Genomic DNA, 10,924 nt, shown 5'->3' with positions numbered 1-10,924 from the left:
GGACAGAAGAGTAGAAGGATGGGGCAGCGGGGCAGAAAGTGAAGATAAGAGCGGATATAAGAACAAAAGGGCAGATGAGCTCAAGGATGGGGCAGTGGGGCAGAAAGTGAAGATAAGAGCCGATATAAGAAGAAAGGAAAGAAAAGCAGAAGGATGGGGCAGCGGGCAGAAAGTGAAGATAAGAGCGGATATAAGAACATAAAGGACGAAGAGCAGAAGAATGGGGCAGCGGGGCAGAAAGTGAAGATAAGAGAGTATATAAGAACAAAAGGGCAGAAGGATGGGGCAGGGGGGCAGAAAGTGAAGATAAGAGCGGATATGTGAGAAAAAAGGAACGAAGAGCAGAAGGATGGAGCAGCGGGGCAGAAAGTGAATATAAAAGCGGATATAAGAACAAAAGGGCAGAAGAGCAGAAGGATAAGGCAGCGGGGCATAAAGTGAAGATAAGAGCGGATATAAGAACAAAAGGGCAGAAGAGCAGAAGGGTGGGGCAACGGGCAGAAAGTGAAGATAAGAGCGGATATAAGAACAAAACGGCAGAAGAGCAGAAGGATGGGAAAGGGGGGCAGAAAGTGAAGATAAGGGCGGATATAAGAAAAAAAGGGCAGAAGAGTAGAAGGAAGGGGCAGCGGGGCAGAAAGTGAAGATAAGAGCGGATATAAGAACAAAAGGGCAGAAGAGCAGAAGGATGGGGCAGCGGGACAGAAAGCGAAGATAAGAGCTGATATAAGAAAAAAGGGAAGAAGAGCAGAAGGATGGGGCAGCGGGCAGAAAGTGAAGATAAGAGCGGATATAAGAACATAAAGGACGAAGGGCAGAAGGATGGGGCAGCGGGGCAGATTGTGAAGATAAGAGCGGATAGAGGAACAAAAGGGCAGAAGAGCAGAAGGATGGGGCAGCGGGGTAGAAAGTGAAGATAAGAGGGGATATAAGAACAAAAGGGCAGAAGAGCAGAAGGGTGGGGCAGCGGGACAGAAAGTGAAGATAAGAGCGGATATAAGAACAAAAGGGCAGAAGAGCAGAAGGATGGGGCAGTGGGGCAGAAAGCGAAGATGAGAGCGGATATAAGAACGTAAAGGACGAAGAGCGGAAGGATGGGGCAGCGGGGCAGATAGTGAAGATAAGAGCGGATATAAGAACAAAAGGGCAGAAGAGAATAAGGATGGGACATCGGGGCAGAAAGTGAAGATAAGAGCGGATATAAGAACAAAAGAGAAGAAGGATGGGGCAGCGGGGCAGAAAGTGAAGATAAGAGCGGATATAAGAACAAAAGGGCAGAAGAGTGGAAGGATGGGGCAGCGGGGTAGGAAGTGAAGGTAAGAGCGGATATAAGAACAGAAGGGCAGAAGAGCAGAAGGATGGGTAACTGGGCAGAAAGTGAAGATAAGAGCGGATATAAGAACAAAAGGGCAGAAGAGTAGAAGAATGGGGCAGCGCGGCAGGAAGTGAAGTTAAGAGATTATATAAGAACAGAAGGGCAGAAGAGCAGAAGGATGAGGCAACGGGGCAGAAAGTAAAGATAAGAGCGGATATAAGAACTAGATGGAGGAAGAGCAGAAGGATGGGGCAGCGGGCAGAAAGTAAAGATAAGAGGGGATATAAGAACAAAAGGGCAGAAGAGCAGAAGGATGGGACAGCGGGGGAGAAAGTGAATATAAGAGAAGAGCGATATAAGAACAAAATGGAGAAAGAGCAGAAGGAACGGCTTCGAAGCTGGGTACCTGGTTCTAAATGAAGTGCACTGGAAGCAATTTAAAACATGGGGCATGAGATAGTTACTCTGTCTGCCATAAAAATTCACTTCAACTAAATCCCCAAGGTAAAATAAAAAAAAGAGCAGAAGGATGGGGCAGCGGGGCAGAAAGTGAAGATAAGAGCGGATATGAGAACAAAAGAGAAGATAAGCAGAAAGAAGGCAGCTGACCCACCCTCAGCACGTTGTCCAGCTTCACGTCGAGATCCAGGCCCGGCAGGATGACAACGAAGCAGCGACCAGGTTCCTCCTTGCGCGTGGGCAGGGCGACGAGAACCTGCAGGCTGGTGTGCTTGGCGGGCGAGGACAGAGGCAACAACACCAACAGCAGCATCTCTTACAACGGCAGGGTACCAAGCCTCATTTCTGCACGATACGTCAATGACTGACGGATGAATACCAGAAAGAGAGAAAATGAAAGCGAGACTAAGAGTAAAGAATCAGTTTATTAAAGTATGAAGGGAGCGGATAAAAGAAAGGAAATGGAAATTTAAGAAGAAGAAAATGACAAATTAGTATATTACATTAATATTACTACCATTAGACGGTGACATATTGTAGCTGCACTAACCAGTGCTCCAGTTGCGTGAATGGTATCGCTGCAGTGTGTATTTGTCTCTTGGAGTGTTCGCAGGCGGGTTACTGTGTAAACTGTGTACAGTGCAGTGACATCATGAAGAGAATTAATCCTACGAATGTGGTCCAAAAATTAGGGACAAAGTTACGACGTGCTGAATATGAAAATGACATCAGGGCTGAGGATATGGAGTTCGCGGATATATTATATAACATAATAATTCAGAAATATAATGAGGAAGACACAGAAATACATGACATTACGCTGGATTACGCTAGATACATTAATTTTGAAGGAGAGAAGCAACCTGAACCTGAAGGTGGCTGTTCAAGCGGTACTCGACGTTCATCTCAAGAGCAACAGGAACAGCCAAGTCAAAGTGAGTACGAACTCTCTCCACCCAAAAAGTCGAGATCCAGTGTATTAGAAGATATTGATGACAGCGTACTAGAGAACATTTATGAAGACTATTACAATCGTGGCTTCAATTCCTATAGCAAACTAATGAAGCGCTATAAGTGCATTGAAAGTAAATCAAATTGCTCATTGATTCTAAATTATGTGTCTAACAAACGGCGTGCAGGAGCTCGTTTCAAAGGAAACAGACTGTCGCAATTACAAACTATAAAAGAGCATGTAATATCGCAATTTGATAGTGCAAGGAGGTATGGATCTACAGTTCACTATTGGCATCTGCAATGTGGGCACTGGAAGAGGTTACAATTGTTGGCTTGGACAATTTCAAATCTTCCATTTCCTTTATCGACCATCTCAAGCGTGAATATGGCATTTCATCCAGGCATATTACTACATTTGTCACACGTAAGGACATAGAAGACGACAATAGTATACGTCAGAAGGCACAACAGAGTGTGGAGGAAGTGAACATGTTTATAAGAGAGGAGGGTGTGGAAAAAAGGTAATGATTGAAACAGTGACCAGAGTCAATTCCAGTATGAAATGTCTTCAGCATCAACACTGCCCCACAGAGGAGAGAAAACTACTGCTAGTGTGTTGCAGTCTGTACGTAGCTCTACCCACAGCTCCACGATTGATGTGGCTTTATCAATGACAGGCAGACTAGCAAACAAGTTGTACATCTGTTTTCAAGAGACGCAGGGCACTTTCGGCCCAAATATTTCAAAGAAACTTGAAACAACCTGTCCACGAAACATTCATGTGGAGGCAAGAAAAAGTGGAAAAATGACTAAAGAACACATGAAACGTTTTCTAACTTCAGTACTTGGCGAACATGTAACAAGTGAAAAGAGCCTATTGTTGTGTGATTCTGGTCAGGTCATACAGATCGTACCTTCTAGATGCAAGTTTTCCAAACAAAGATGTTATGCTGAAGATATTGCTACCGAAAACAACAAAATATTGCAAACCCCTTGATGTTTACTTCTTTCTGCAATATAAGCTCTATATCAGAAGGATTACTGATTTTTTAAGACTACAATGTGTCAAACCACAAGTGAAGATACATGATCGTTATTTCATCATGAAAATTCACTCTGTGATTTACAATCAATTTGCTGCACCTACGTATAAGCCTATGTTGCAATATGCCAGGTTTTGACATTGACATATCAACATCATCATTTGAAAATGTAATTAGTATGGCTTTTGATATTGGTGTGCTTGTTTGCGAAAGTGATTTGGAATATCATAACGTGGCTCTTGTGAGATGTGCACATTGTTCTCTTCCACTTTGTTTTAACCACTTCATCGAAATCCCACATCTGCACTTTGAGGACTAATATAAACACTATCATGTGTGTGGTACTGCTGTATATGTGTGTTTTGCGCTATTATAAGTACTTTAAGCAGAGGGTTTTTGGCACTGTTGATTGCAAATGTAATGATAAACTGACGTCATTGAATTACGTATAATTTCCCTCCTATGGTATTGATATCTTGTTACTTTGTTTCTCTCTATTAAAATGTCACTTGAGGTAGAATGTAACGTTTTGCATGGAAATGACACAGACCACTGTTTTGTTTATGATCGATTGTTTTTCTAAGCATGTTTTCGTGCGGTTTCGATCGTTCGAGGTCAAAGGTGTCCGTTGTAAGCATCAGGTATTTCTTTTTTTATATCTGTAAAATTTTAATTTGACGCTTGAAATGTTTTCTCTCAGCTGGCTGATATGTATATCTATTATCAGGCAGTACATCTCACTTGATATGTGTCAGAGGAAGAACAATTGTTTGTATACATCTGAAGTCTGATTAATGTAATTGTAGGTAATCGGCGACGTATGCAATGGAGAAAGGAACTGGCCACCCTATCCCAATATCTCCTGGCCTAGTTGTCTCATAAGTGATGCCGTGTTGGTATCACTTGTGAGGTTCAGACCTGTCTTCAGACAGATGACTAAACAACAAACTATTCAATTGTACAAAGGTGCTTGCAGTTTAGTAACAATAATAGCATGAGTGTTGCTTCATCCTATGTAGAAACAGTATCATGGCTGTCCTTGAAAACAAATTATTTCCTTAAATTAACCTAAGAACAAGAACCTACTTACGTCAATATATACCGAAACCGTTAGTTCCACTGCTACTTTTTAAGCTCATACTTTGATTCCACTGAAAAGGCCTTCCTGAGAACTACTTATCTTAAAAAAAAGAGAGAAGAAGTTGTGGAAATTCCAATATTAATGTGCAGTGGATCTTCGAATTGAAGGAAGTTGTGAATTGACGAACATACCAAGTTCATTGAAGTAATTTTTTTCGGGAGAGAAAGGAAAGTACACAGGCTTGCATCAGTATTAAAATAAATATTTGTTTGATTATGAAACACAGACTTAGAGTCGGACTGGGATATTCTTTTTTACAGAGTGGTAGCCTATGCAAAACACAACATACCAGGTAAAAAGTCAAATTCAGTAAATTTTAGACATGGTATGTTTGTCAATTCAGAGCTTCAATTAGTCATTACAAAGGTAATATTTCACAAAGCTAATTACAATTATAAATACATAAATGATTAAACATAAGCAACAAAAATCGATACATAAACCATCATGCTCACGCAAGAAAATTGAGGACCTTTTTCCAAAACTCGCTTTCTGCAGTAATGGGCAAAGTTTAGTTTTGTGTGGTATATATTATTTAAGACAGCTAGTTTTCATATCCTAAAAGTAGATATTGCAAATCTTGTATAGTTCGGCTGTATTAAAATACAGAATTTCAATCGTTTTTTCAAAGCTCACTCTTACTACGAAAGTGATATAGCAAAACTCGCTTCCTGTAGTTAATTTCAATAGTGAAATAGAAGCATATCGCATTTTATTGATCGTGATTTTCAAATAATCGCGGGAACTGCACTTATAGTGGTTATTCTAGATCAGGGCTGGGCATCGGGAGCGGAACCAGTCTCTAAACCGGGACGCTTAATATCCATCCGTTACTGATTCAATGCTGCACGGTGTTCGGCAGGGAAGAAAGGGGATGAAGAGAAATCATTTGGCTCCCCGTGAGAGAGTAGAATCCGCTCTTGCTGCCCAGCCCTGTTCTAGATAAAATAACTGAAGAACATTCGGACCCTGTAAAAACAGTTCAGAGGGAGAGAAAGACTAGAAGAGTTAAAGCTAAAATGACTATCGGCACTGAAAGAGGAGAGTGCAGGACCACTGGATGCCAGAGAATATACTCGTTCATCGAAATTTGGATCCAGAAACTGTTACGCTGCTGACTTAACTTAAGAAAAAATGGATGGTGAGTGCGTGTACTTTTAAGAAAGTACTAGTATAATAGTTCTCATTAGTATATTGTGTCATAATATATTCATTTAATTGTTGAAACAAAAAGTATGATATATTCCTTAAATAATAGACTAATATTATTATGTAAGATGTAGGTATATTTCTTTTAATATACAGTTTCATTGTTGTGCGAATGCTAGAAAGGATATCGTCCTTTCAAAATGTTGTGTAAAGAGCGAGTTTTGAAAATATTCTTAAATTTAACATACTTCTTTTTAAGAAAACAACAGATATTTTGCTTTGATTTGTAGGATATATGTACAAAGTACTGCATAAAAATAAAGTGTTTAATATAGAATTTGCAAATTATTTTTACATAAAGATTTCCAATCAGTTATTTGTGTCTCCTGAAAAATTATAATTTTGCTGAAAGAGAGTTTAAGAAAAACTGACCTCGGAGATATACAGAATGTAACTGAATGCACATCACAAACTTCTAGAATTTTCACAGGGAAAAGAGTAGGCCTATAGCCTATATTTCATGAAGAAATGTCGTGCAAGATCGCGCACCTTTCCGTAGGCCTACTGCGAGCTGAAAATATTTCACATCCTGCCACTACAGTATGTGAGATCACAAGAACACCATTATTCACTTTTATTTCAGTTATTGCTTATGGTATCATTGCGGTATGTATTATTAGAAATGGCGACCATGAACTTCACAGTAAATATTCACTTCCGAGGCATGTTCTTGTAGGGTACTGTAAAAATATCTAGAGTATATTGGATATTTTTTGCAGCGGCCAGAATTGCTACCACCAGATCTTCATTCAACTCGACGAAAGCCCCAATTACAGCTGAGCAGTAGACATCATCTCCTCTGTAGCGGCCAGCAGAAGGAAGGCAGTGCCTTCCCTTCTGCGCGTATTTGGCTCAGGTATACCCAAACATTGGTATGCTCAGTAGACCATGATGACATCTCCTCTGTAATGGCCGGCAGAAGGAAGTGCCTTCCCCTCTACGCGTGTTTGGTTTATGTGTAGCCAAACATTGGTCTGCGCAGTAGACCAAGATTGCATTATCTTCTCTGTAGCGGTCGATGGAAGGGAGGATGTTACATTACCTCTGCGCGTGTTTGACTCAGTTTGGCCAAACACTGCTACACACAGCAGACCATGAGTGCATCATCTCTCCTATAGCGACCGGCGGAAGAGAGGACGTATTTTCCTCACTGTTCGTTTGCCACAGGTTTAATCTTCCCAGTTATACAAGAGTTGTCTATACATATTGAGAGAGAAATACACAAGTAAACACGAGATTTTCAAATTTGTATGCAGATATTAGCCAATTTTATAAGAGTGTTGCAGATTGTTAGCAAAGGTTTTGTTACATTGAAGAACGACTTATGTAGGCCGCTATGAGGTAATCTGCAGATAATTACATCAAACAAGTGTGCCGAGTATATGCGCTAATACTCTGTACTATACAATAAAATTCAAAACATAGGCCTATATATACAAATCCATTACATAACGTTATTCAAGAGTACTTTGGAAACTCATCTTTCCCTGATTATTTTTTATTCACAGGTACATATTAAAATGACTTCTTCTTATTGTACATAAGACATGGATCGTTGTAGTCATGATCATTCAAATTAATACCAAAATATCTTCATATTTGACATTTAAAATAGCTATTTATTAGTGTTGTGGGATTTAATCGAAAATCGATCAGATTAATCCATCAATTTCTATTGTAAGATCAATCGATCAAAAATATTTAATCGAATAATCGAGTCAATTAAAATTAATCGGATGTACTTGATATTAATTATTATTTTGTTAATGCACACTCAGAGTAAAAATTCCGACAATGTTCGTGTCTAAAAAATTGCTTACTTCAAACACGATAATACTGTTATTTTGTAACTGCTAAGCAAGTAGCAGGTAGCATAGGGCAAATCTTTGCACAAACACTTCAGAAAGAGATTAAGATATGAGGACAGTGACCTGGTCTACCCTTATTAAAAGCTGAAAAACAATGCGAAAACCTTATTAAGTTTACGATGAAAGAGTAATGGAACGGAGAAAAATTCTCTCCGGCGCCGGGATTTGAACCCGGGTTTTCAGCTCTACATGCTGATGCTTTATCCACTAAGCCACACCGGATACCCACCCCGGCGTCGGATAGAAACGTCTCAGTTTAAGTTCCAACTATTGGGTTCTCTCTAGTGGCCGTCCTCTGCACTACGTCATAGATGTCTATGAACGTAGGACTGAAGTCCACACATGTGCTGAGGTGCACTCGTTATGAGTGACTAGTTGGCCAGGATCCGACGGAATAAGCGCCGTCTTAAATCACGAAGTGATTTACGCATATCATATATATTATTTAATGTACCGAAGTACATATGACATTTCCATGCAGATATTCTGCGTCATCATACAAAGAAAGAGTAATGGAACGGAGAAAAATTCTCTCCGGCGCCGGGATTTGAACCCGGGTTTTCAGCTCTACGTGCTGATGCTTTATCTACTAAGCCACACCGGATACCCACCCCGGCGTCGGACAGAATCGTCTCAGTTTAAGTTCCCAGCGCCGGAGAGAATTTTTCTCCGTTCCATTACTCTTTCATCGTATGATGACGCAGAATATCTTGAAGCAGTAATTAGGAGAGGGAGAGACCGATTTATTAGCGAAGTGATATCTCCATATTTTTATTACATGTATTCGCGGGGATGTTCTGGCGACTTCGTTAGAATTAGCTTCCTCACACAGGTGTTTCGTCACTTGTCAGCATCGGACAGATTTAGGGCCACCTTGAGCGGGGTTTCGTATAGACTCGATGAAGCATAAAAGCCGGAGTCGGACTAGACCCGTGGGAAAGATACTGCCAAGCTTGGGTTTTCCAAAGAACGGGTATTCTTGTGAGATATACAAACTAATTAGATGTTATGGGAAATCCAAAGTTTAAATTTAGAGATGACATATTTCGCGCCCAATAAGAAGAGATCTTGGTCCAGCTTATGAGGTCACTTTGGACCAATAGGGAATAGATTTTAGGCCAGTTAGTGACGTAGTTTTTAACCAATAGGATAGTTAGTTTTAGCGTAGGATAGGTTTTTATAAATAAGGGTGACGGGGAGCGGAGATGACGACTACTATTCCGCTTCGGAGCGGAGATCATCAAAACAACTTTACTTCGTGTCGGCGGCCCTACATACAGGGCAGAATAACTACTTCGTTTGGTGTCGACAGGACTACTATTTCGCTTCGTGTCATAGTGTACTGGACAGAATATTGAATTTGTAGTATCGGATAGAGCTTATTCAGAGCCGCCATAGAGTCGATACAGAAGTGCGACCAACGATTGAATTATAAGTCAGCCGGAAATACATACTCTAGGGTTACCAAGTGAATACGACAATAAACTTATAGTTTTGGAATTTACACTGCCTTTTATATAAGTAGCCGGCTTGGTATTATTCCCGACATCACCCTATACCACAACAGTACCTCGGCTACCCTGAGTGAATCTCACGCAACATCGAGACGCACCCACCCTCAAATGGCGCCCAACGTGTGGTCACAATAACCACTCACCCTCAAATGGCGTCCAACGTGGGAACTCAATAACGACATACACCCACAAATGGCGCCCAACGTGGGGCCACAATAACGACCACTTCACCCACAAATGGCGTCCAACGTGGGAACACAACAACGATTCCACCCCCAAATGGCGCTTTCCAACGTGGGGCTCGAAGGAAGACAGCTGTTCCAGTGACCGGCCCCGTTTGCGAACACAGCACCAAACAACGAGGAGGACCGGACGGAGCAGTTCAGCCCTGCATAGCCGAGGAACGACGCTGGAAGGCGGGAATAGAACCAAGTCATCGCGACATCACGGAGACCACCAGAGAAGGCCACACGGAGACCACCAGAGAAGGCGACTCGGAGAGGCGGTGGCAAGTATGAATAGAAGACGTATAAATGTGTATATATGTATATGATATTTTGGGGGAATAATTATAAAGTGTATATGTTTCAATTTCTGGTGTGATATTTTGGGTATATATATGTATTTTTTTGTGTGTGATATTTTGGGGGAAAGAGTGAAATAAGTGTATTGCGTAATTTGTTGGAAGTGAGCCGAGTACAAATACAGGCCTAGTTAGATTATTATTGGGAAAGCAAGCGTCGGATAGATGACAGAGTAGCATATAGATGATACTACGTAGCCATAGGAGTAAGGTAGTTAGGAAAATACGAGAAAGACGAGGAAATAGAAACAAGGGAACCATGGAGCAAAGGAAGGACGAGGAAATTATGGAAATTAGGGAGGAGGTCGAGAATAACGCAGGACAAGAAATAGAGGGAGAGCGAACGGTGGAAAAGCAACAGAGTAGAGACAGTGGCAAAGGGGAAATGACGCTAGAACAGTTGTGGGAGCAGATGAGACACTTCATGGAAAATAATTCAAGGGAAAGTAGAGAACAAATAAAACAAATGGAAACTAAATTAGACAACAACTCAAGAGAAAGTAGAGAACAAATAAAACAAATGGAAACTAAATTAGAAAATAACTCAAGGGAAAGTAGAGAGCAGATTCTGAGGGAAAGTCGAGAACAAATAAAACAAATGGAAAGTAAATTAGAAAATAACTCAAGGGAAAGTAGAGAGCAGATAAAACAAATGGAAAATAGATTGGGGGAAAGTTCGAAAGAGATTAGAGATCATATTGCAAAATTAGCGGAAAGAGGAAACAAGATGGAGGACAAAATAGAGAAGCTAGAGGGGAAATTAACCGAGAATGGGATCGGAATGGAGAACCAATTGAAGATAGCTATGGATAGGATGTCAGAAAGTATGAAGGATTTA

The 10,924-nt window shown here is 40.8% G+C and overlaps 1 non-coding gene across 1 annotated transcript; it reads right to left on the bottom strand.

The window, feature by feature from the left end:
* Positions 1-8,139: 8,139 nt before the first annotated feature.
* On the bottom strand, positions 8,140-8,211 carry TRNAY-GUA (transfer RNA tyrosine (anticodon GUA)). The gene has a single exon. It is a non-coding gene; the product is annotated as a tRNA-Tyr (tRNA).
* Between the last annotated feature and the right edge of the window lie 2,713 nt (positions 8,212-10,924).

This window comes from Periplaneta americana, chromosome 8 (assembly GCF_040183065.1).
Source record: "Periplaneta americana isolate PAMFEO1 chromosome 8, P.americana_PAMFEO1_priV1, whole genome shotgun sequence".
NCBI classification, from domain to species: domain Eukaryota; kingdom Metazoa; phylum Arthropoda; class Insecta; order Blattodea; family Blattidae; genus Periplaneta; species Periplaneta americana.
The sequence above is the reverse complement of the archived record's forward strand: the minus strand, read 5'-3'. Positions and strand labels throughout refer to the sequence as shown.